Here is a 21,754-nt window from a genome sequence, read left to right as displayed (position 1 = left end):
TGTCCCGTGTTTCCACGCCTCAATAGACAGACGGCCTGGTGCTCTCTCCCCCACCCTTCCCCGTCTTCTCCTCTGACGCCCACCCTGGGCTTGGCACCACCAGCTGTTGAATGCATCAGGCCCCAAAATGGCTCCTCAGCTGCTGCTGTGGCACCCAGACAGGCCGAGCAGCTGCTGGTCTGAGACAGAGCAAGGTCACTGGGAATGAAACTCCCTGCTCCTGCCTCCAGGATTATTAGAGGACTCAGGCTCAGCAGAGATCTGATGATATTCAGCAGGTATTTTTGAAGTGACATTTGTCCAAAAGGACCAACATTTATGACAGAAAATAATCTAAAACATTTTGCAACCATGAAACATTTTAGATGTGTCCAATAAATGCCATAAAGTATCTCCAATTTACTCAATTACCACTTTGGTAATGGGATTAGCGTAACTTGTAATCAGATTGATGTAATTACGCCGCATGGAATTTGTCACTCCCCAATCCTGTTAGCTGCTGCACAGATAGAGCGCGAGCAGCTGATTCTCTGGTGCTGCTCGCCGCCCTGCAGCCCCCCCACAGCTGTGTCCAATAAATCAATCAGTGGCGTCAAGTTCATGGAACATGTGGCTTCGAGTGATTTGATGTCATTTGCTGGTCACTGATCTTCTGAAGGATTAAAGCAATAGCCAGTCAGGTTCAGTTTGCTCACTTGGAGGATTAGTGATTCCCAAGCAGGGGTCCTCGAACCGCAGGGGGTCGTCCTGCAGCTGCCAGGGGTTCCATGGAGAGACTGGAAGAGCTCAAATTATCTAGAAAGAGGAAGATACACACTTGTGTTGAATAGAAAAACCTCAGTAGGCTTAGGCTCGACATGAGATGCGGATCTGTGCTACACGTACCGTCGTGATAGCCAGTAAGCTAACAGCTGAGGGCTAACTAGAGCTCACCTACTGGACACGAGTTCCATGTCATGAGTTATTAAGTTACCAGAAACTAATCAGTTACTTTCAAAGTTGGCTAAAGAGATACGTATTGGAAATAATTGGCATTTAAATAATTTTCTAATCCTAACATTGCATGACAATGGATTAAGCAGTTAAAATAATTCAACATTTACTTGATTATCTTCAATAAATGGATTCACCAAATAACAGATGAAATATTAGGTTTTGGTAAATCGTTTTCCTCTGATGAGATAACGATTAGCACAGCTGTGGAGTTGACTCAGTAATAACTAACTAGCTAAAGGCTACGCCGCTATTATCTGTTCATGTCCCTTTAAGGCTGATGAACAAGCGCTGTTTTGATTTGAAGAACAGAAGCAGACGAGTTGAGACGAGTTGAGACAGACATCGCTTCTCTTGAGGCATCAGTTCCTTTCGATCAGCCATAAAAAGTTCTATCAAATGTGTCGTGAGTGTGAAGGTCCACGGAGGTTAGCATGGGTGGCTATTCTACACGGACGCCATCCATGGCGCCAGGCGTGAATAGGGTCCGTGGCACTATATGTGTGTGTGTGTCTGAGTTCGGGGCGTGTTCATCCTCACTTTGGTATTTAGAGGAGACCTAATTATTCAAAGTTGTTTTTTGGCGTGACATCACTCAAACCAATCAGAAGGCCTTGAGTCATTCTGCGTAAAGCCCACAGTGCACCAGGACTTGGCGTGCTGCTACGTAAGCGGCACAAGGCCTCAACCGGAGAGAAGTGAACACTTCTCATCTGAGGAAACACCAGAGGAAAGTGTGCCAGTACATCATGGACAGGAGTAGCAGGCTACCACTGAAGCCATCAGAGGTGGAGCAGGTCTGGAGGAGGTGGGGGTCCGTGTCTCCAGGTTCTCAGGCATCAGTGCTGCTCCTCTGCTGGTCAGGGTGATGAGTCTCCAACATCTCGTCTTTCATGACTCCACTGATCAGAGACCAGCCTCTTCTGGGTCCATGGAGCAAACGTCTCCTGCCGCTCCTCAACACGGAGGCACCACGGAGGCACCAGACCAGCCTCAGGAACACGCTGGAGAGTTAATGACTACAAGTTTGGATGTTAATTTGAGGTCGAGGGCGCTTGGCGTCATTGGCGGCAGCTTGTATCAGCTATGGCGCGTGTTGGAGTGCCAGCTTGCACCACGATTGAAAAAGAGCCCGTGTGCAAGTATTAGCACGTTAGCTGTGGCTTTGCCGTGTGATATATTTGAACATATTTGCTTCATGTGCATGTTCTTGGGGGGTCTTTGACAGTCTATCATGGTTTTGCCTTCAATTTTTTATTCAATAAACATGTTTTTGCATTGAGCAGTTGATCAGTCCACTTGCGTGTTGGGAAGAGTCTTAAACACGCACATACATGACATAGGCTTTGATTCATTCTGGTTCCAGGTAACTGGCGCAGGGCAGAGGCCACGGATGAACACTGGGCTGTGAAATCAAAACTTCAGCAAACTCAACGACGATAATTCAACTGTATGAAAAATACTTTGGATTCTCAACCTATATGCCATGTTATCAGTAGCATCTGTCATGAACCAGAGGTGGAAGATGGGTTGATGCTCATGCGACAGGGTGGGCGCACAGTGGGCCAGCCTGCCTGGACATCCGCTGACTGACCCACTTATTAGTGAGCATTTAGTGGACGGACTATTTTCCTCCTTGAAGCCTGATCCTTGGCAAGTCATTTGATTGACTTCAACAACCCATTCCCACCCACCCACTCCATCCCACTGGTGCTAAAAGGGTGTTTCCTGACAAGTGAGGTCGTTTTACATTTATGCGTTAAGGTTTTAAGGCCAAGGCTTAGGTTGGAAGTTTATTGGCTATTGTATAGTGTTTCACGCAGGAGCCTGGGCCACTTTGCCGTGTGTTTTGCCGTCGGCCCACACTCAGGAAAAGCCGCTGTATTTTGATAGCAGTGAGAGTTGAAGCTGTCAGAGGCTCCTGCCTGAGGGAAGCTCACCTTTTACATTTCTGACTGATTGTGTAAACTTCGTCACACAACAAAAGCAGCTCTGTGAGGTCCCCCACCTTGTAATTAACTCTGACTTTGCCTGTATGAGCAATTATTCTTACATGAACTCCAAGGTTGCCATTTATTGAATATTAACCTCCTCTGTGGTGCGCGGTGCTAATTAATGAGGTCCATGTTGGAGATGAATTGCTTTAGATCGTGTATTTGCACAACAGGAGCTTGGACAACATCCAATGAGGAAAATGGGCGAAAGTTCTTGACACAAATTGGATCGCTTTGAGGAAGGCTGGATGTATTCACTCATTGTAATAGCTTTCTTTCTTTAGTAAGACGAGGCAAAATGCATCAGTGCGAGCGACTTTATTTGAAAATTTAATGTAGCCCTTTTTGATTTGAGGCGAGGAGAATCTGCGTGGGTGGTAAACAACAGTGATGAGAAAGGCTGTACTGTGGCGCTGCTCTCAGCGTGTGTGTAGATCTGCTTGTCACTAAACATCTCAGTTGTTGACGAGAATCCGAGCTGATACAGTGTGTTCTGTTATCGCTGCCTTGACCTGACTCAGGTTCACACCTGCTCTGGATTAGCTTTCCTTCTGGATGTACTTAAACACAGCGCTTGTTTTCTATCTGGACTCATATCTTCTCGAGAGTATATTTCCTTTCAGCGTGACTCCTCCCCGTTCCCATCACTCTCCTCCATCTCACCCACAGCAACACTCGTCAGGGGACCATGAGAACCTGCCCTGCAGCTTTTCCTGTCTACACATTCTTACCAGAAGAACTGAAGGTATCAGTGTTAGAAAAATGTGGACAAACGCACACATGCACTCACACACTGACAGATCCTGGCTCACAGCATAACCCCAGAGTGACACACAAAAAAGTATCATAAATGAGTGTGTGTGTGTGTGTGAGTGTGTGTGTCAGCACACCAACATCAGGGCAAACCTCTTATCAAAATCAGATCAAACATGGATTCAAATTACAGCTTCACTCTCGCCATATCCACCCAGATAAACAGGAAATCGGCTTCTGTCGTTCCCAGAAATGTGAAGTGAAGCTAAACTGATCTATAATTTGGTTTATTGCAGGGCTGCATTCGCGTCTCCACAAGCCACTCATTAAGGGCTCTTTAGGCTTTTGCCTCGCAATTCTTTATCCTTTCACCTTCTCTGCTGACTTTTTGCAGCATTATCACATTCAGTGACTCACCCAAAGTGATACGGAACCTTTAGGTTAAGAATTTACAACCTTCTGAAAATGTGGTCTGCAAAGCGGAAAAGTTCCTTTTTGGCTCCGACTCCCAAAGAAAGAGAATAAAGACAAAAAACATGGTTGCCCCAGAAAGTCTGTTCTACAGAACAGAGAGAAGTGGCCAACAACTTCATTGTCGATGTACATTCATGAAAGGGAAGTCAATATTTCAACTGATTTCTGCCAGAGAAGATAATGACAATCTTACTTTCCCTAAACACAAAGTCAGGGGCCATCAAGATGACAAACCAACAACAGGACCAAGCTTACACAAGGACAATTAGTTCCAATTCAGGCACATAAACCCACGAGCGCGTGACGGTGTTGACCAAGCCCAGCGAGAACATCCCAGGTGACACCAGTCGCCTCGAACCAGGAAAGGTGAGTGAAACCTGGAATCTTAATTTGGTATCCTTGGGCCCACACAGACTGAGAGCGCGGTGTCACTGTCAGACAATCACTCCCAGGCCAGGAAGTGTCTCTCTGCAAGCCCAGAACTGAAGATGCTTCAATGTTGATGGTGTTGGTGGGTTGATCCTCCATGATGGACCCAGCACCCAGAGGAGGTTTGATGAGTTCCTCCACTGAAAACACCGACTATGCTGACACTCACCGATGTTACACTACACCAGTCGAACTTTACTGAGAAGTTGTTAACATACAGCCAGACGTGCCTGAAGAGTGAGCTTCCTCTGAGCTCTAGCGAGCGCCTCTGTGGGGGTGAACCGCTAGTTGTTGTGTTGCGAATGTGGCAGCACCGACAGCTGTGAGCGGTCATGCCTAATTGGCAATTGCACAGCCAACCACCGGAGGCGCCCTCACTCATAAGAGGGGCGATTCCCTCCCTGCCCCATCTCTCTCTCTCTCGCTGCTCCTGACGGGTGACGTCATTTCCGCGCCGGATGTTTTGCTTCGGACAGGTAACGCGGCTTGTCTGCTCACCTGCTGCTCTTGGCTCACGTAGCATTGAGCTAATGATTGTGTATTGTGCTGCAGAGCGGCCGCTTTGGTGCCCTCCAGGCTCGTGTGTGTGTCACCTAAATGGCCTCCTGTGGCAAGTTTCTCCCTCTTTGCCTGTTATCGTTACTGATCATTAACGCGGCTAACTTTAGCCTGATTGTAGGTGGACGCTGGTAGCTGCGCGGTACTCTCTCCCTCTTCTGGTGTGCCTGTGTCCTAGTGGTCAATCCGCTAACTGATAGCCAGCCCTCAGCCAATTGCGTGCGAGTGACGGCAGCACCAGCAGAACGGGTCCGCGGCTTGAACTAAGCGACTAACGCACCATCTACGGAGGACTGCTGCTGCTTTGTCTCTGTTACATTTTGTTTTTTATTGTTTTGTCTCCCTTATAGTTTGTTTCCTGCATTGTTTTGCCTTTGTTGTATTTTGCTTTCTGCATTTCCTTGTTTCTGTTTTCTTTTTGTTTTCTTTGCTTGCGCCAAGGTTTTATCTTCTTCCTTGTAACAATTTTAATGTAATGACTGAAATGTGGGGTTAGCCTTTCCCCCCCATATTTATTTCTGTTTTGTTATTTCTGGCTTACTTTGTTAATTTCTTGGGTTTTGCCATCTTGGTAGAACAGTGGGTTATTCTTTCAGCCTTTGCCTTTATTTCTTTTGTTTGTAGTTTCTGATTTGTATAATTTTTGGATATTTGTTTGTTGAATTTTGTTGCGACCCCACTAATTTCTTTTTGTTTCTCCTTAGTTGCTGAGGTCCAGTGGTGGTGGTGACCTGGTGGCGGGGACCCCCCTTCCCCCTTTTGTGTGTTGTGCTCCCCTGGGTTTGGGGTATCCTCACAGTGTGTGTGCTGTGTGTGTGATTGTCACTTGTGTCTAGGTGTTTATAATTTGGGATCCTCCGCATGAGTCGGTAGGCCACGCACCCCTGTAAGCCTCAGCTTTAAATTAGTTTCCCTCCTGACTTGCCCCTGGTTGAGTGGTGTTTTAGTGTTTTAAATTAACTGTTAAAATAAAAAGCACGCTTGTTTCTAAAGACGTGTCTCCTGCCTTGAGTAAACTTACTTGCGTGTCTTAACAGTGAATTTGACTGAAACCTATCTCCTGGGGCGAAACTCCCCAGGTGGCGTTGTCGGTTTAGCTTATTATCTGAACAAAAACTCTTGTACTTCATCACCCCCGTCTCGCCACACACACACTGCATCATCTGGTGAAAACCGGAAGACCTTTCCGTCCTTTGCTGTTCAAGGTGTCAGTGGTTGGTAGACTACAACAAGACACCGATGCGTCATCCTAGCTCTGCGTTGCTTCCCGTGTTGGTGCTTCATCCACCACGCAGCTGCTTTCATCCGCTTCCTGCTGTCATTCTGCTAACAGGCAGCCCCCCCCCCCCCGTGGGTCAGTGAGTCGCTGACATAAATGCTGTGATTCTACAGCAGACAGTTAGGTGACACTATTCACCTAGCCAGAGCTAACATGGCATTAGCTGGATAAACATTAGCTACATGACAAAGACCAATCTACTAAAGTTAGCTGTGACGTGACCTTTCACTGCAACATCACCTGACACTGAGAACCACCTCAATCAACAATGAAGAGACGTATTTTGGCCTTCCAGCGCTGCTGTATTGAGGTCCATCCTACCTCCGCAAGCTCCCACAATTTTCCTAATGAGATATTCCGAGTTGCACAGGCATTCCGTTTTTCCTCCCTCCCTACAGTTGGAACTGGAGGCACACAAATTATATGCTCGATTACTGCATCTTTTCTTTTTACAGCATAAAGAAAAGAATGCAAGAGGTTAAACAAATATAATTGTTAGACGTTTCAAAGTAACAGACTTCCAGCAGGAGTAGCAGCTAACCCCACTGAGCTGCTTGGTTTGTGGCAGCTCCTGGCAGTTCTGACACTGCTGCCATGCCTGGGTGCAGACAGCTTCCCTGTGTGCTCGCCATCGCTCACTGCTGAAGTAATTCTGATCCTAATCAGTCATTCTGCTTGCAGTGAAAGACATCTTCCAACGTTGCTACCTGTTCAATAACTGCAGAAACAACTGCATTCTCACATTAGGAATGTAGCAGAGATGTGATGTCACTCGTCACATTAAGACCACAGAAATCATGAGAGAGAACACTGATTGGACAGAACTTAAATACCCTCCAACTTCAGGATGCTTTTGTTAGATGAAAGCTGAAAATGCACAAAATCATCTATGGGGACTCTTACATTCATGCTCAGGGGCGCCACCTCTCCCTCTCCCCGCTGCTGCTGTTGCTCTGCTCATCTCGTTTATCAAGCGAGCCATGTCATCGCCTGGGTTCATCGTTAGTGCAGTAATACGCTCGTTGTCTTTGGTCACAAAGTTCAGTCTGGCCTGCAGAGAGGGAGAACAGACAGGAAAAGCAACAATAGAGGACAACATGGTTGCAGATGTCATGCTGCCAGGTCTGACATCATTCATGGCAACCCTCTCCAGACGCTGAGAAAAAAGCCCTTCAACCGCAGCGGCTCTGTGGAATGTGTAAATATTTTTGGAGCTGCTCTCAAACTTCCTCGCCTTCTATCTTTAATGATCCTCCCTTGACCTTATCTTCCTTATCTCCTCCAAACCACCTCACAGTTGTCCATCGTCATGCTGCCTCCCACAGATGGAGAAGAAATGCTGAGACAGTCTGTCGCTGTTGGGGGTCTGGAGCTGCACACAGAGCCATTCTGAGAGCAGCCTCATTACACTCGCTCACCCTCCGTTAGCAGACAAACCCCTGTGTCTCTCTCACCTGCTGAAGAACAAAGTTGTGAGGCTGATTCACCTTAATCACTGTGACGCAGATGGGCGGGGGAGATTCCGTCATCCCTGCAGGTTTGAAGGGCAGCAGCCCTCCTGTGCAGGGCGTCCCTCTTGATGCACTTCAGCCGGCAAAGTCATATCCTTCGGTAAGAAACCATCAAGAAGTTCATAATTCCTTGACGATTTGTCCTCATCCCAGAGAGTTGCAGGCAAAACCCTTTAAGCTAGCTGCACAGTTCTGTTCTGCTCTATGAACACGTGTGTGAATCGCTGAGGAAGCTGGAGAGGGAAGAACCCTCGGACCCAGAAACATCCAGCAGAATCCAGCAGAACCCAACGCACATCTGGTGGGAGCAGGCAGTTTTGATAATGCTGCAGGCAGGAGTGGGTGTATCGCCAGATATCACCACTGTCAAAGACCACTCACTGAGAGCCAAACCACCCATCAATATGGGTCTTTTGGACTCTTCCCTTAAAGCCATGACCAACTTTTCATTCTCACTAACATGAACTGAAACACTTCACCTGCATACTGGGAGAAAAATGCAGAGCCAGAGCCCCTCATCCATCACCACAACTGCTGTGAAACTGACAAAACCTGACTGAGCATACGGCTGGTAAAAGAAGACGTGAGCTACGCTGGATGATGCATTTGAGAGTTTGTAAAGAGATGTTTGTGGATAGTTTTCATATTTTTGGAGTCACAATGGAGTACTGAGGAGGGGAAAAGCCTCTTTTGAGAGCTCAGGATGCTTTATTGTGAGTACTTGAGAGGAATCCTGTCCCAGACTGGATGAGCACAGGATAAACGATCTCTATTGATGTTTTGGAATCAATGGTGGCATTGTGGTTGCAGCATTGTAACGCGAGATTGCAGACATGGGTGACGATGGTCAGAAATCCACCAGCAGTGGAGTGAGGTCATGGAGAAGCCGTCCTGTGCAGGGTCCTCCCAAACACCGTCCTGGTCAGATCATCAGCACCTCAGGTGTCCACGTCTGGGAGTCTGCTTACTGTAGCTTCAAGAAGAGACTGCGGTGCTGATTAAACTGGTTTTACTAAATCACTTCATTTCGTCTCCCCTGGGACCACAGAACCCTCCCAGTTTTCATCTCTGTGTTGCTCTCCGGGCTGAGGTGCTAGTGCCATCACCAGGCCACAGCTTCAGTTTGGGCCACAGGCTTGGCTCTTGAGCCAGGGGGTAACTGGTTGGACGAGAGTGTGGCGCTGGAGGAGAGGTGCTAGCATGCTGGCTACCTGCTAATAAGAGCACGTCATCACTGGGCACATTTACTAAGATGGCATTACTCCAAAATTGACCCGATAACTGCACTTCATAGTCCGCCCCCCCACTTTCTGCCTCAGGTGACTGTCTTCATATCCATGTGTCAGCACTCATCTCTCTTCCATACTTTTATCCAACTCTCTTTCTTCTTTCATATGTTTTTAAATGCTATTCCATTTTGTCTTATTTCCATCCATGTTTTTTTTTTGCAAGTTGTATGTTTTAGTTCTTGCAACCACTTTCAACGAGGTTTTACCACAAAAGGCAAACAAAGACTCTGACTTCTTTCCTGAATAACACCCAGCATGTAACAGCAGTTTCAGCTGACCTTAACTCCAATAAGGTCATCGGTAGCATAATGTGGGCGTGTCTCCAGCCATGAGGCTTTAACCTGGAGCACACAAACAGAAACATGAATGGAATCCTCCAGAAGAAGTGAGGTAAACACCTTGAGCTGAATATTTCCTCATTTACATGAAGGTCAGTAGTCGGGCTTGTCGCCATCCATGTAAACAGCCGCTGTCACTGCAGGCCCAGGGCTGCTGGTGTGTTTCAGCTCTTCCTTGTCTGGTCCTTCATGAATCATGTCTGCTGAGCTCATGTTCTGTGTTGGATTCTAGCAGAAATGTGGTAGAATGGTGCTGACCTTGACCTTTCACCTCACTTACAGGACGAGAGAGCATTTCATTTTACATACTGTTAATTAATTCTGACGAGGGATGAATTAGGAGGAACATCTTGCAGTCAGGATGCTGTGACTTAAGCGCCAGATGACTCAAACGCGACAATGTGAAAAAATTATATTTTTGCAGTGACCCCACTGAATTTTTCCTCCAAAAAGAAAAATAATAATCTGAGCAGCATCAGACAGGAACTTATCCAAACACCTAAACATTACTCCTGCAGAATTCCAAAAATAGATTTTACATAATACCTGTTGTGACGGCAGCCTCTTTCTGACTAGCTAATGACTAGCCAAGTGCACCCTGGGCGATGCTTCTTTCATCTCATGAGTCCAACATGAAGCAAATGAAGAGACCTTGAAGCTCTCCTCTCTTTGGACAGGCCATCACATAAACATCATTACTAATTCATCAACCTGCTAGACTCAGTTTAACTCCTCACACACCACAACTATTCTTTAAGAGTTGCCAGCATCTGATCACATTCCCTGTCACGAGCCACAGGGCAGTTGTGAGTGATCAGTGAGGGGAGACCATGTCACTGCCCTTCCCTGCCCAGCAGTGTGCAACTTGCCTGGAGGGAAGCACTGGGTTCTGCCAAGTTGCAGCTACGCCTGCTCCAGCAGCAGCCTTTCAGGTGGGTTGCGTTTTATCACTGTTGTTGACTTGCTGATGTGGTCGTTGTCTCCTGGTTTGTGTGTTTCTGTCACACGTGGTTATACTGCGCACTGGTTTGTCAGTTTTTGCTTTCAGGAGTTAGCAGGTTTGCTTTTATTTTGAAAACTAACCAGTTTCACCAAGCTATTCAACTGTGACTTCCTGTTCCACTTGATCTGCTCTGTGCAGCTTGACATCATCTGTCACAAATAGACTCATCACGTATTCTCTGCAAAGTGCTGAGCCTGAAACGTGCCGCAGTGTTTCTGGTGAATCACAAGCTTCATCTAGGAAGCCAAACTCAGCTGCTGCAGTAACGTGACGTCGTCATGCCCGGTGGAAGTCCTCGCCTCTCGTGTCTCTACGATGATCACCAGCGTGGTGATCCTGATTATCATTCCCACCAGACTCATTTATCTTATATCATCATCCCTTTCCACACTCATCCGAATGAGATTCAGAGTGTGACACAGAATGAAATACTGGTGCTCGTCATAAACGTCCACAGGAAACCACACACATGCTTGGGCGCCTCACATGTCTGAGAGAGCTTCTTCTCTTGTTCTTTTTTTAATTTTACCTGAAAGTATCAGAGCTCCATATCTGCACAGCCCGTCATATCACAGTGACAACACGGATTGATGGAAGATGTCAATGTTGAGGGGAAGGTTGCCATAAATGAATTTCACCAGCCGTCTTTAGCGGGAGCGTCAGCGCGGTGGTCCTGTGAGTCGGGGAGGGCAGACTGAAGGCAGAACAGCAGCATCTCTTGTGAAGTAGAACATCTCCGATGATGCTGCAGGATCAGATCTGGTTACACACAGCTCTGAGCTGATCCGGTCTGTGTGCTGGTTGCTTTCGTCTGGGCTCAAAGGCTTCGGAGCAGTGGAATCACCACAAATATGGGCGAGAGAGGGAGAAGCTTCAGAGATGAGTCGAACAGGAGTGAGATGCACCAACAGCCCACCGGAGCCTGCGCGGATTATTTTAGAGGGAACACACACGTTGCCAGCTCTCTAGCTTTTATCTGTTGTGCAGACACAAGCACTAACCTCACGTATGCAGCACACACACAGTTGCAGGCAGCACACACGCTTCCTCACTCACACTACCAGACACTTTGTAGACAAAAGATAAACCAGACCTTTGCAGGGCAGAGTGCAACAGGTGAGATATCGGCGCTGATACAGGAGATGCGGTGGTCTTGTTTAGTGTGTGGATGCTTCGCCTTTTATCTCAGGTGATGTGATCCTTCGTCCTGCTCAGCCCCTATATTACTAACCCACCACCTGCACTTTGATGTCCTCTCCTCTGGTGCTGTATTAGTGGAGGAGCTGTCAGCCGCGATCAGCGCACCACACAGAGGCCATGTTCCCAGCTCTGTTTGTAATTCACAGGAGGAAATGGCAAGACGTATAAGCTTTTTGTTAAAAGCTGCCTCTTTTTTTCTAATTTTGTGACATTTTCACCAACACACCTGAGGAAGAGCTTGTCAGAGGATGCTCATTAAAGTGTCAAAGCGGATGGCAGGCTGAGCTCAGTCACGGAGCAACATGCTCAGACTCGCTTGCTGCTTTTATTTTTGCACAACTCAACTCGTAACTCTGGAAGTTTTCAAGTGCCAGGAGGATAAAGTTTCAGTCACGTACGTGTCCAAACTGAAGACTCGCCGACTGCACTGCCTCTGAGACGACTCCTGCTATCTGTTGAAACTTGACATCCACCTCACCGACATGGACGATTTTGCAACCGTCTTTGCCCTTTGACCTTTTAGTTCAGGTCCCAGAATTCTCAGCAATGAAGTAACCGGAGAGCTTTCACGCAGTGGTGCTAACGTCAGTGTAGCGAACTTTGCCTGTATTTGTCTCTTCTGGATGTTTTTTTCTTATAACACTTGTCCTGTCAGAGAATCACTTCAGGTGAATCGGACCATCAAACCGAAGTCTCAGCTCTGATCACTACAGTAGCTGGGCTCTTCAGGTCCTTGTAGTTTCACTGCTGCTGGTGTGTTGCTAGCATGCTAGCAGCAGTTATTTCATTCTGTAGCTTCTTACTGCATTTCACTCATTTTTGCTCATGTGTTTTTGTGCGTAAAGGCTCTGTGCTCGTCAATTGGTTCCCAAATATTTATTTGTTCCCAGAGAAATCAGGAATCTATGGAGGGACTTGTCATGGATTCATTCACTGCTGTCCCAGATCCCTGACTGCTGCTGCTGCTGGAGGAGGCTCCACCTGCCACCCATAGCTCCACCTGCCACCCATAGCTCCACCTGCTCACGTCCCTGTCTGTCCATCAGTCTCTCCTCCTTTCTCTCCCTCTTTATCTCTGCCTGTCTCTTTCCTTCTGTCTCTCAGCCTTCCTCCATTCTCTGTCTTTGTCTCTGTCCATCAGTCACTCCTCCTTTCTCTCCCTCTTTATCTCTGTCCCTCTCTTTCCTTCTGTCTCTCTGTCCTCCTCCATTCTCTGTCTTTGTCTCTGTCCTGCTCTCTCCGTCCCCACTGATCCTGGATCTGCTCCACCTTCCTGCTGGTAAAGGAAGGTTCTGGTGGCTGCTGTTGCAGGATGTGCTGCTGATGGAGAATTGTTGGGTGGAGGTTCATTGAAGGAGGGAGGTGCTGGACCTGCTCTACTTGGAAAGTAAAATAAAATTGACTTGACTTGAAAGCTGGGTGCAGCACAGTGGAGCAGTGGTCCTCACTGTGGCCCCCACCAAGAAGGTTGTGGGTGGAGCAGTGGTCCTCCCTGTGGCCCCCAGCAAGAAGGTTGTGGGTGGAGCCCCGGCTGCAGCACGGGGTCTTTCTGGGTGAGTCTCCATGTTCTCCCTGTTCCTGCTGGGTTCTCTCTGGTACTCCAGCTTCCTCCACAGTCCAAAGACATCAAGAGGGACCAGGTTAATCCAGACTCTAAATTGACCGTAGGCGTGGCTGGGAGAGCCAATGGTTGTCTGTCTATGTGTGTTGGCCCTGTGATGGACTGGTGACCTGTCCAGGGGGAAGGCTGCTGGGATAGGCTCCACCCCCTCCACCCTCAACAGGAGAAGAGGGGTAACATGGATGGATGGATGGACCTTAATGTGCAAACACCCCACCCGCCCATACATATACACACACACACACACACACACACACACACACACACACACACACACACCAGAGTGTGAGCCCCAAAGATTCAAGACAGCAAAACTAGCCACTGCTGCTTGGTTCTTCTATCTGATGAGGTCAAACTGTGATAGTGAAATGAGTGACAAGAGTCAGGAGGTGTACTCAATTCTGAGAACGCATTGTCCTTCACTACAAAACTATGAGTCATCAAACCTTTGAATTGTTTTTACTGGACGATTAAAAACAGGAATTTATGGTGTAAACAGGGATATTTTGACATCTAAGGCATCCATGAAGAGACAAAGGCCGACCTAACACATCTCCACAGGATGAGGACTGATGAGAACATTTACCTCTACTTTACCAGAGTTTTGTCCTCTTCATCCAGTCAGGCTGAACAACATGTGACCCCACAAACTCGGCGCTCAGCTGTGAGGAGACTTTCCTGAGGTAAAGGACGAGCTCTGCGGGGGGGAGCCAGAAAGAGACACTCACGTTATTCACGTTATGGACTATCCAGATTTAAGAGACATTCTTGTCTCTGAGGTGTTGAGTAACAACGGCGGTTTAAAATGTTAGGCTATTATCCGTGTGGCAGTGCGTGAGTGTGTGGTGACGGCGTAGCGGCCAGGTGTCGTTTTCAGGTGATTTAATGAAGGTAAACACAGTGAATGTTGTGTTTACGCTGCTGCGCTGTGATCCAGCACTTAGACTGAAGATTTATGGCTCCTTATCAGTCCTGCTGCCTGGTTCAGACGCCGCAGGGATTTAATCAGGCTGCACCTCTCGGATCGGGACCTGTTTGATTACATCCTTCGCTCGTCATTTCAGAGTGAGAGCATAGGGGACACATTCATGTCCGGTCAGGAGCGTTTCTTTGACTGGTCACGCTCCAGCCCCTCGCGACCCTCAACAGGATAAGCGGTAGACAAAGAAGAAACATCACCTGCAAACATCTCCAGGTTGCTGCTGTATGTCACACACTGCCACACACACCTGACTGCTTGGCTGTGACTGGAAATCACCAGAATGTTCTTGGTATTTTCTGAAGAAGTGTGAACTCTCCTGTGGTACCTGGAGCCTGAGTCTGTCACACAGATGTACACACACCTGCACATGCGGGACATGTTGCCGTCACTTGGTTTAAATCCTTAAGGAGAGGAAACATCTCCATGCGTTGGTGCTGGCGCTCATAGGCTTGTCTCCCTGATACATCCCCCGTACATCACTACCAGGTCCCCCTACCCAGCTGCCATGATTGTTGCTCCGCCCCCTCTGGGGATCATAACAGACTACCACATGCTTCCCCCAGCACATGAGGAGTTTTAGGCTGCATCTGACAGCGAGGAGTTACAGCAGTCCACCCCCCCACCCCCCAACAAGCACCCGCCCACCAAAGCCAAGAGGTAACACAGGGATCTGAACTGTTGGTAGACCACTTCATGACCATGACTCCTTCACAGGACTTTGGTGGAAAAAAGTCTCAATCTCCATTTCTGGATGCTCTCAATACCTGGAACACCCTACATGGCGCCGCCTGGCCTGCTCGTCTTGGCCTACCGCAGCTCCTTCCCCACTGAAGCATTAGTTCCAACAGGGAACCAACTGGGATGGTTTGAGGGCCCTTTGGAGGCACAGCTGAGATGATCTGGTTGCTTGGATTGGAATATCCGTGGAAGTGTGAGAGCTCCTCCATTGTTCTTGTCTGTCCGTGGAAGATGTGACGGCTGGTCCCTGTGGTATTTGTCCCGCCCTCCTTCACTCTTATTGGAGGGTTAAGTTTAACGTGAGAGTGACGAGGGCTGAGTTTTACCCTCACGTGAGTATTTTTCATCCATCTATAATCAGAAAATAAGGCCAGAGACTCAGAGGACCTGGTCTGATTAAGAAGTATAACACATAACATAGGAATGTCGACAGTCACCTTGTCTCCGAGGTCTTGTGCCTCTCGCAGTGTTTCGTCCTCTGAATCCTGACTGCGTGATATTTTCAGTTAGTCGTGACGTCATGTCTGCCATGTTCTACGCCTCTGTTGGTGTCATACTATTATGATCAGTTATGTACTACACCGGTCACCATCAAACTACTAACAGGTTCAACAAGGGTTTAAGAGACATCTTATTGTAAAATAACCTGTCGAGGGTAAACAATGATTCTCACTCTTATTGATAACCGCTGAGAGGCTATGGTGAAATGTAGACAATGAAATGTAACTTATTTACTGAAATGAATGAATTAACCTATTCTCAGTTGTTCAGTAAAATATGGTTAATAACGCCACAAACACAGTACACAACAATGTATGAAGCAAAACTGCAGGTATTTCACACTGCAGAGCATAAACCACAGTATGAAAAAATAATAAACACCAAACGAAGGAAAAGACCCGCGTATTTTTAGACTTCAGCCTGTCTTAATCCAAGTGCACTCTTTAAGTTTAGTTTTTGTTCTTTAAGCAAGCTTGCATTAAATTTCGCTGGCGCGCTTAATGGAGCTCATGAAAAAACAAACCCCACCGTGTCTGTAGGAACTTCATTTGACAGCCCTGGCACCGGCCCCAGCAGCACAGCATCGAGGATTAGCAGGAGGGCCCCACTCTGAAGACAGCAGACCACACTCAGGACCCAGCAACACGTCCGTGACGTCCGCTACAGCTCTTCCGGACCGCGGTCCCCTCTCTCGTCCGGCAGGTGAAAAAGAATCAAGCCAGCGTCTCGACTCTGACTACGGCAGGCGAGCTAGGCTAGCTAGCTGAGCGGGCGAGCTAGGCTAGTTAGCTGAGCGGGCGAGCTAGGCTAGCTAGCTGAGCGGGCGAGCTAGGCTAGTTAGCTGAGCGGGCGAGCTAGGCTAGTTAGCTGAGCGGGCGAGCTAGGCTAGTTAGCTTGCCTCGAAGTTGCAAAAAAAACCCACCAGTCTCAAACTCACACTCACAGCAGCAAACAGTCTCTGGTTCTCGCACGCAAAAGCACGTTAGCTCAATACACAGGGTTCGTACAAGTTTCAACAAGTCAAATTTAAGACCTTTTCAGACCTTTTTGAATGGAATTTTAGACCTATTCGCAACACCATATGATAGCTTTTGGTTATCAATGGAATGGTGGGATGTGCTTCCCAACACACAAAATGCTTGTGGTGCTGAACCAAGTAGATCGATACATGAAAAAAGAGACTCCAATGAGCATGGCAGCACCGACCAATTTGAAAAAAGACAGATACAGAATTCTCAATTTCAACGTTTACTTTGGCATTGAAAAATGAACCCTACCACACTCCTTCCTGACAGAGAATGCAACTGGAGTAGTGGAGTGAATTGAAAAGTTAAAAAAAAAAAAAATTAATTAAAAAAAACTTGTTCCCAGTGAGGGTTGGACTCTGCCAAGACTGCCCTTTGTCACCGGTTCTGTTCATAACCTTTTATGGACAGAATTTCTAGGTGCAGCCGGGTGGTGGAGGGGGTCGAGTTCGGTGGCGGGGGGGTCGTCTCTGCTGTTTGCAGATGACGTGGTCCTCTTAGCGCCATCGGGCCACGACCTCCAGCTCTTGCTGGGACAGTTGGCAGCCGAATGTGAAGCGGCTGGGATGAGAATCAGCCCCTCCGAGTCTGAGGCCCTGGTCCTCAGCTGGAAAAGGGTGGTTTGCCCACTCCAGGTTGGGGGGGAGGTCCTACCTCAGGTGGAGGAGTTTAAGTATCTCGGGGTCTTGTTCATGAGTGAGGGTAGGATGGAGTGGGAGATTGACAGGCGGATTGGGGCGGTGTCCGCTGTGATGCAGGTGCTAAACCGGTCTGTTGTGGTGAAGAGGGAGCTTAGCCAAAGGCAAGGCTCTCAATTTACTGGTCAATCTGCGTTCCAACCCTCACCTGTGGTCATGAGCTCTGGGTAATGACTGAAAGAACAAGATCCTGAATACAAGCGGCTGAAATGAGTTTCCTCCTCAGGGAGGCTGGGCTCTCCCTTAGAGACAGGGGGAGAAGCTCAGTCATTCGGGAGGTGCTCAGAGTAGAGCTGCTGCTCCTCCATGTAGAGGAGTCAGTGGAGGTGCTTCAGGCATCTGGTGAGGACGCCTCCCTCAGGAGGTGTTCCAGGCATGTCTGACTGGGAAGAGGCTCCGAGGCCGACCCAGTACACGCTGGAGGGATTATATCTCTCGGCTAGCCTGGGAACGCCTCGGGATTCCCCCGGAAGAGGCAAGGCAAGGCAAGGCAATTTTATTTGTAGAGCCCGTTTTCACCACCAGTTTGTCTCCAGGCTTCATGGCATCATAACAACATCCTCTGCCCTCAGACCCTCACATCGACTGAGGAAAAACTCCATAGAAAACCTTTAACAGGGAAAAATCTGAGAAACCTCAGGGTGAGGAGGGGAGGAGGATCCCTCACCCAGGACGGACAGACGTGCAGTAGATGTTGTTACAGACAAGAAAACAGTTTACAATGCAAAATGTGGGAAACACGGAAATCAGCTGAAGAAGGAGGCTTCTGGAAGGGGAGGCAGGGAGAGCAAGCCAGCTTGATGGGGGACTGGATGGCAGACTGGTTCATGGAAGGGGAGCGCAGGCCGGTGTAACAGTAGGGAATAAGAGGGGGGGGGGGGGGGGGCGATGCAGGCGGCGGTTGTGGCTCTGGTGGATCTGTGGAAACACAGAGAGACTGAGAGACACCAAGGCCAAACTACAAAGTGCAACAAGTAGTGGTAGTGACAGTTCCAAAAATGTGCAGGGAGGAGAGGAGGAGAGAGGAGAGGAGAGGAGGGAAGGGCTCCATGTAACCTGATGTGTCCCCCAGCAGTCTAAGCCTGTAGCAGCATAGCTATCAATGGTTCAGAGCTACCTGAACCAGTCCTAACTGAAGGCTCTGTCATAGAGGAAGGTCTTAAGCCTGGACTTAAACGTAGTTAAAGTGTCTGCCTCTCTGACCCATGGAGAGATGCTGGTTCCACAGTAGAGGAGCCCGGTAACTGAAGGCTCTACCTCCCAGTCTGTTTTTATTGATACTGGGAGTCACTAACAGACCTGCATTCTGGGAGCGGAGTGCTCTGGTGGGACAGTAGGGACTAATGAGCTCTTTCAAATAGGATGGAGCTTTATCATTGAGAGCCTGATGAGTCAGCAGAAGGATTTTGAAGTCGATTCTAGATCCTACAGGAAGGAGAGAAGCTAAAGTGGAGAGATGTGTTCTCTCTTCTTAACTCCTGTCAGAACCCTCGCTGCAGCGTTCTGGACCAGCTGGAGACTCTTTAGGGAGTATTTAGGACATCCTGACAGGAGAGAATTGCAGTGGTCCAGCCTAGAAGTGATAAATGCATGCACCAGTTTCTCAGCATCACTCTGGGAAAGGATATTCCTAATCTTAGCGATACTTCGCAGATGGAAGAAGGCGGTCCTAGTCACATGCTTTATGTGGGAGCTGAAGGAAAGGTCCTGGTCAAAAATGACCCCAAGGTTCCTTGCAGTTGTCCTCGGGGTCAGGGTGATGCCATCTAGAGTAGAGATCCGATTCAAGAGTGTGTCCCTGAGGTGTTTAGGTCCAAACATGATGACCTCAGTTTTATCTGAATTGAGCATTAAGAAGTTAGAAGACATCCAGGATTTAATGTCTTTCAGGCAGTCTTGCAGATGAGTAAACTGGCTTGTGTCGTCTGGCTCCATCGACAAGTAAAGTTGTGTGTCATCTGCATAACAGTGGAAGTTGATCGAGTGCTTCTGGATTATGTCACCTAATGGGAGCATGTAAAGAGTGAAGAGAATCGGTCCTAAAACTGAACCCTGTGGTCCACCATATGTAACTCTGCTGTACTCTGAATGGTCATTATTAACATTAACAAACTGAAACCTGTCTGATAAGTAGGACTTAAACCATTTTAGGGCAGTTCCTTTAATCCCAATGTCATGGTCTAGTCTCTGTAGCAGGATGCTGTGGTCGATGGTGTCAAATGCAGCACTGAGGTCCAAAAGGACAAGCACAGAGACAAGACCTCTGTCTGAAGCTATAAGAAGATCATTAGAGACTCTGACCAGTGCTGGTTCAGTGCTATGGTGTCCCTGAATCCAGACTGGAAGGCTTCAAAGAGCTCGTTGCTGTGCAGATGTTAATGTAGCTGCTCCAGGACAACCTTCTCAAGGATCTTGGAGATGTAGGGAGGTTGGATATTGGCCTATAGTTGGCTAACACATCTGGGTCAAGAGAAGGTTTTTAAGTAAAGGGTTGATGACAGCCACCTTAAAGGCCTGTGGCTCATAACCTGTGACTAAGGAAAGATTAATTTGATTTAATATAGAAGTGTTGACTAGAGGGAAGGCATCCTTAAGGAGGCTTGTTGGGATGGGATCCAGCAGACAAGTGGCTGACTTGGAGGAACCGACTGCAGAAGTTAATTCTGACAGGTCGATGGGGGAGAAGCTGTCCAAGTATGCACCAAGTCTGGGAGGTGCTTCTATGGGGACTGTAGTCTGTCCTCCATTACTGGCAATCTTTGTTCTGATGTTCACAATCTTTTCAGTAAAGAAAGAAAGGAAGTCGTTACTGCTGAGAGTTGGGGGGATGCATGGCTCAACAGCACTATGGTTCTTGGTGAGCCTGCCCACGGTGCTGAAGAGGAACCTGGGGTGGTTCTTATTCTTTTCTATCAGGGACGAGTAGTAAGCGCTTCTGGCATTACGGAGTTCTTTTTATATATTAATAAACTCTCCTTCCAGGCTTGGTGGACTTCCTCGTGCTGGCTGGAATGTGTCTTCCTTTCCAGTTGTCTGGTCTTCTGTTTTAAGGCACGCAGCTCTGGGCTGTACCAGGGAACTATTCTTTTCTGGTTGATAACCTTCTTCTTCAGGGGAGCTACGGCATCAAGTGTCCCAAGGAGTGCTGCTGCAGTGCTGTCCACAAGATAGTCTACCTGCGAGGGGGTGAAATCAGCATAACTGCCCAATATATTATTACAAGATGTGGCAGCAAGCTCTGCTGGAATAAGCTCCTTAAATCTAGAAACAGCAGTGTCAGATAGACATCTACTGAAGCGGGACTTTTTCCCAGGTAGGATATAATTTGTTAAAGTAAATTCAAATGTAATTAAGGAGTGATCAGACAAGACGGGGTTCTGAGGAAGAACTATGCTGCGGTCAGCTTCTATTCCATAAGTGAGCACTAAATCAAGGATGTGATTAAAAGTGTGAGTGGGTTTGTTTACCCTCTGACAGAAGCCAACAGAATCAAGAAGCGACTTAAACGCAGTGGCCAGAGAATCATCATTGACGTCCACATGGATGTCAAAGTCACCCACTAGAATGACTTTGTCTGAGTTCAATGCCAAGTTAGACAGAAAGTCAGGGAGTTCTTCTAAGAACTCAGAATAAGGTGCAGGAGGACGGTACACCCCAGCAAGTAAGAGTGGTTTCTCTGCTTTCCAGTGTGGGAGGGAGAAGCTGACAGTCAGGCTCTCAAATGAGTTAATGAACAATTAGGTGGAGGGTTAATGAGCAAATTTGACTGATAGATTGCAGCTCCTCCTCCTCTGCCAGTGGTGCGAGGTACATGGTAGTTAATGTAACCAGGAGGGCAAGATTCATTTAAACTAACATACTCATCTTGCTGCACCCAGGTTTCAGTGAGTGCTAATACACCAATCTGATAATTAGTAATTAAATCGTTCACTAGGAGAGACTTGGATGGGAGAGATGGAATATTAAGCAAACCACATTTAATAGTTTTACTGGGTTGGTTTGCTGGAGCAGTGGTTTTAATTTGAACTAAGTTGCTATAAGTTACTCCTCCAGATTTGGGTGTAGCCTTATAAAGCCTCAGGGCAGACACAGTTTCTATAGGCTGGGTGGGTGACAACACCAAGGAACCAGCAGAGGGCATGCTAACCTGCAGCTCTGCCTGCTGGTCTGAACTCTGGGTGCTTGTCAGGGATTAGTATGGCTAACAAACTGGCCTCTGTTCCTAGATAAGAGAGATGCATCATCCAAAGTAGGATGGACGCCATCTCTCCCAATCAGACCAGGCTTTCCCCAGAAGGAGCTCCAATTGTCTATGAGCCACGTTGTTATCTCAGCACCACCTGGACATCCAGCGATGGAATGAACGCA

The 21,754-nt window shown here is 47.8% G+C and overlaps 1 long non-coding RNA gene across 3 annotated transcripts; it reads right to left on the bottom strand.

The window, feature by feature from the left end:
- On the bottom strand, positions 1-16,409 carry LOC147242171 (uncharacterized). Of its 3 annotated transcripts, XR_015110624.1 has the most exons (4): positions 16,192-16,409; positions 14,029-14,139; positions 7,384-7,531; positions 1-795 (listed from the first exon to the last, which is right to left on the bottom strand). It is a non-coding gene; the product is annotated as an uncharacterized LOC147242171 (long non-coding RNA). The 3 variants fall into 3 exon arrangements; XR_015110625.1 differs by lacking the exon at positions 7,384-7,531; XR_015110623.1 differs by lacking the exons at positions 14,029-14,139; positions 16,192-16,409 and adding an exon at positions 7,968-8,107.
- Between the last annotated feature and the right edge of the window lie 5,345 nt (positions 16,410-21,754).

The sequence above is a fragment of the Aulostomus chinensis genome, chromosome 20 (genome assembly GCF_037954235.1).
Source record: "Aulostomus chinensis isolate RoL2024-O1b breed Wild chromosome 20, RoL_Achi_v1.0, whole genome shotgun sequence".
NCBI lineage: Eukaryota > Metazoa > Chordata > Actinopteri > Syngnathiformes > Aulostomidae > Aulostomus > Aulostomus chinensis.
The sequence above is the reverse complement of the archived record's forward strand: the minus strand, read 5'-3'. Positions and strand labels throughout refer to the sequence as shown.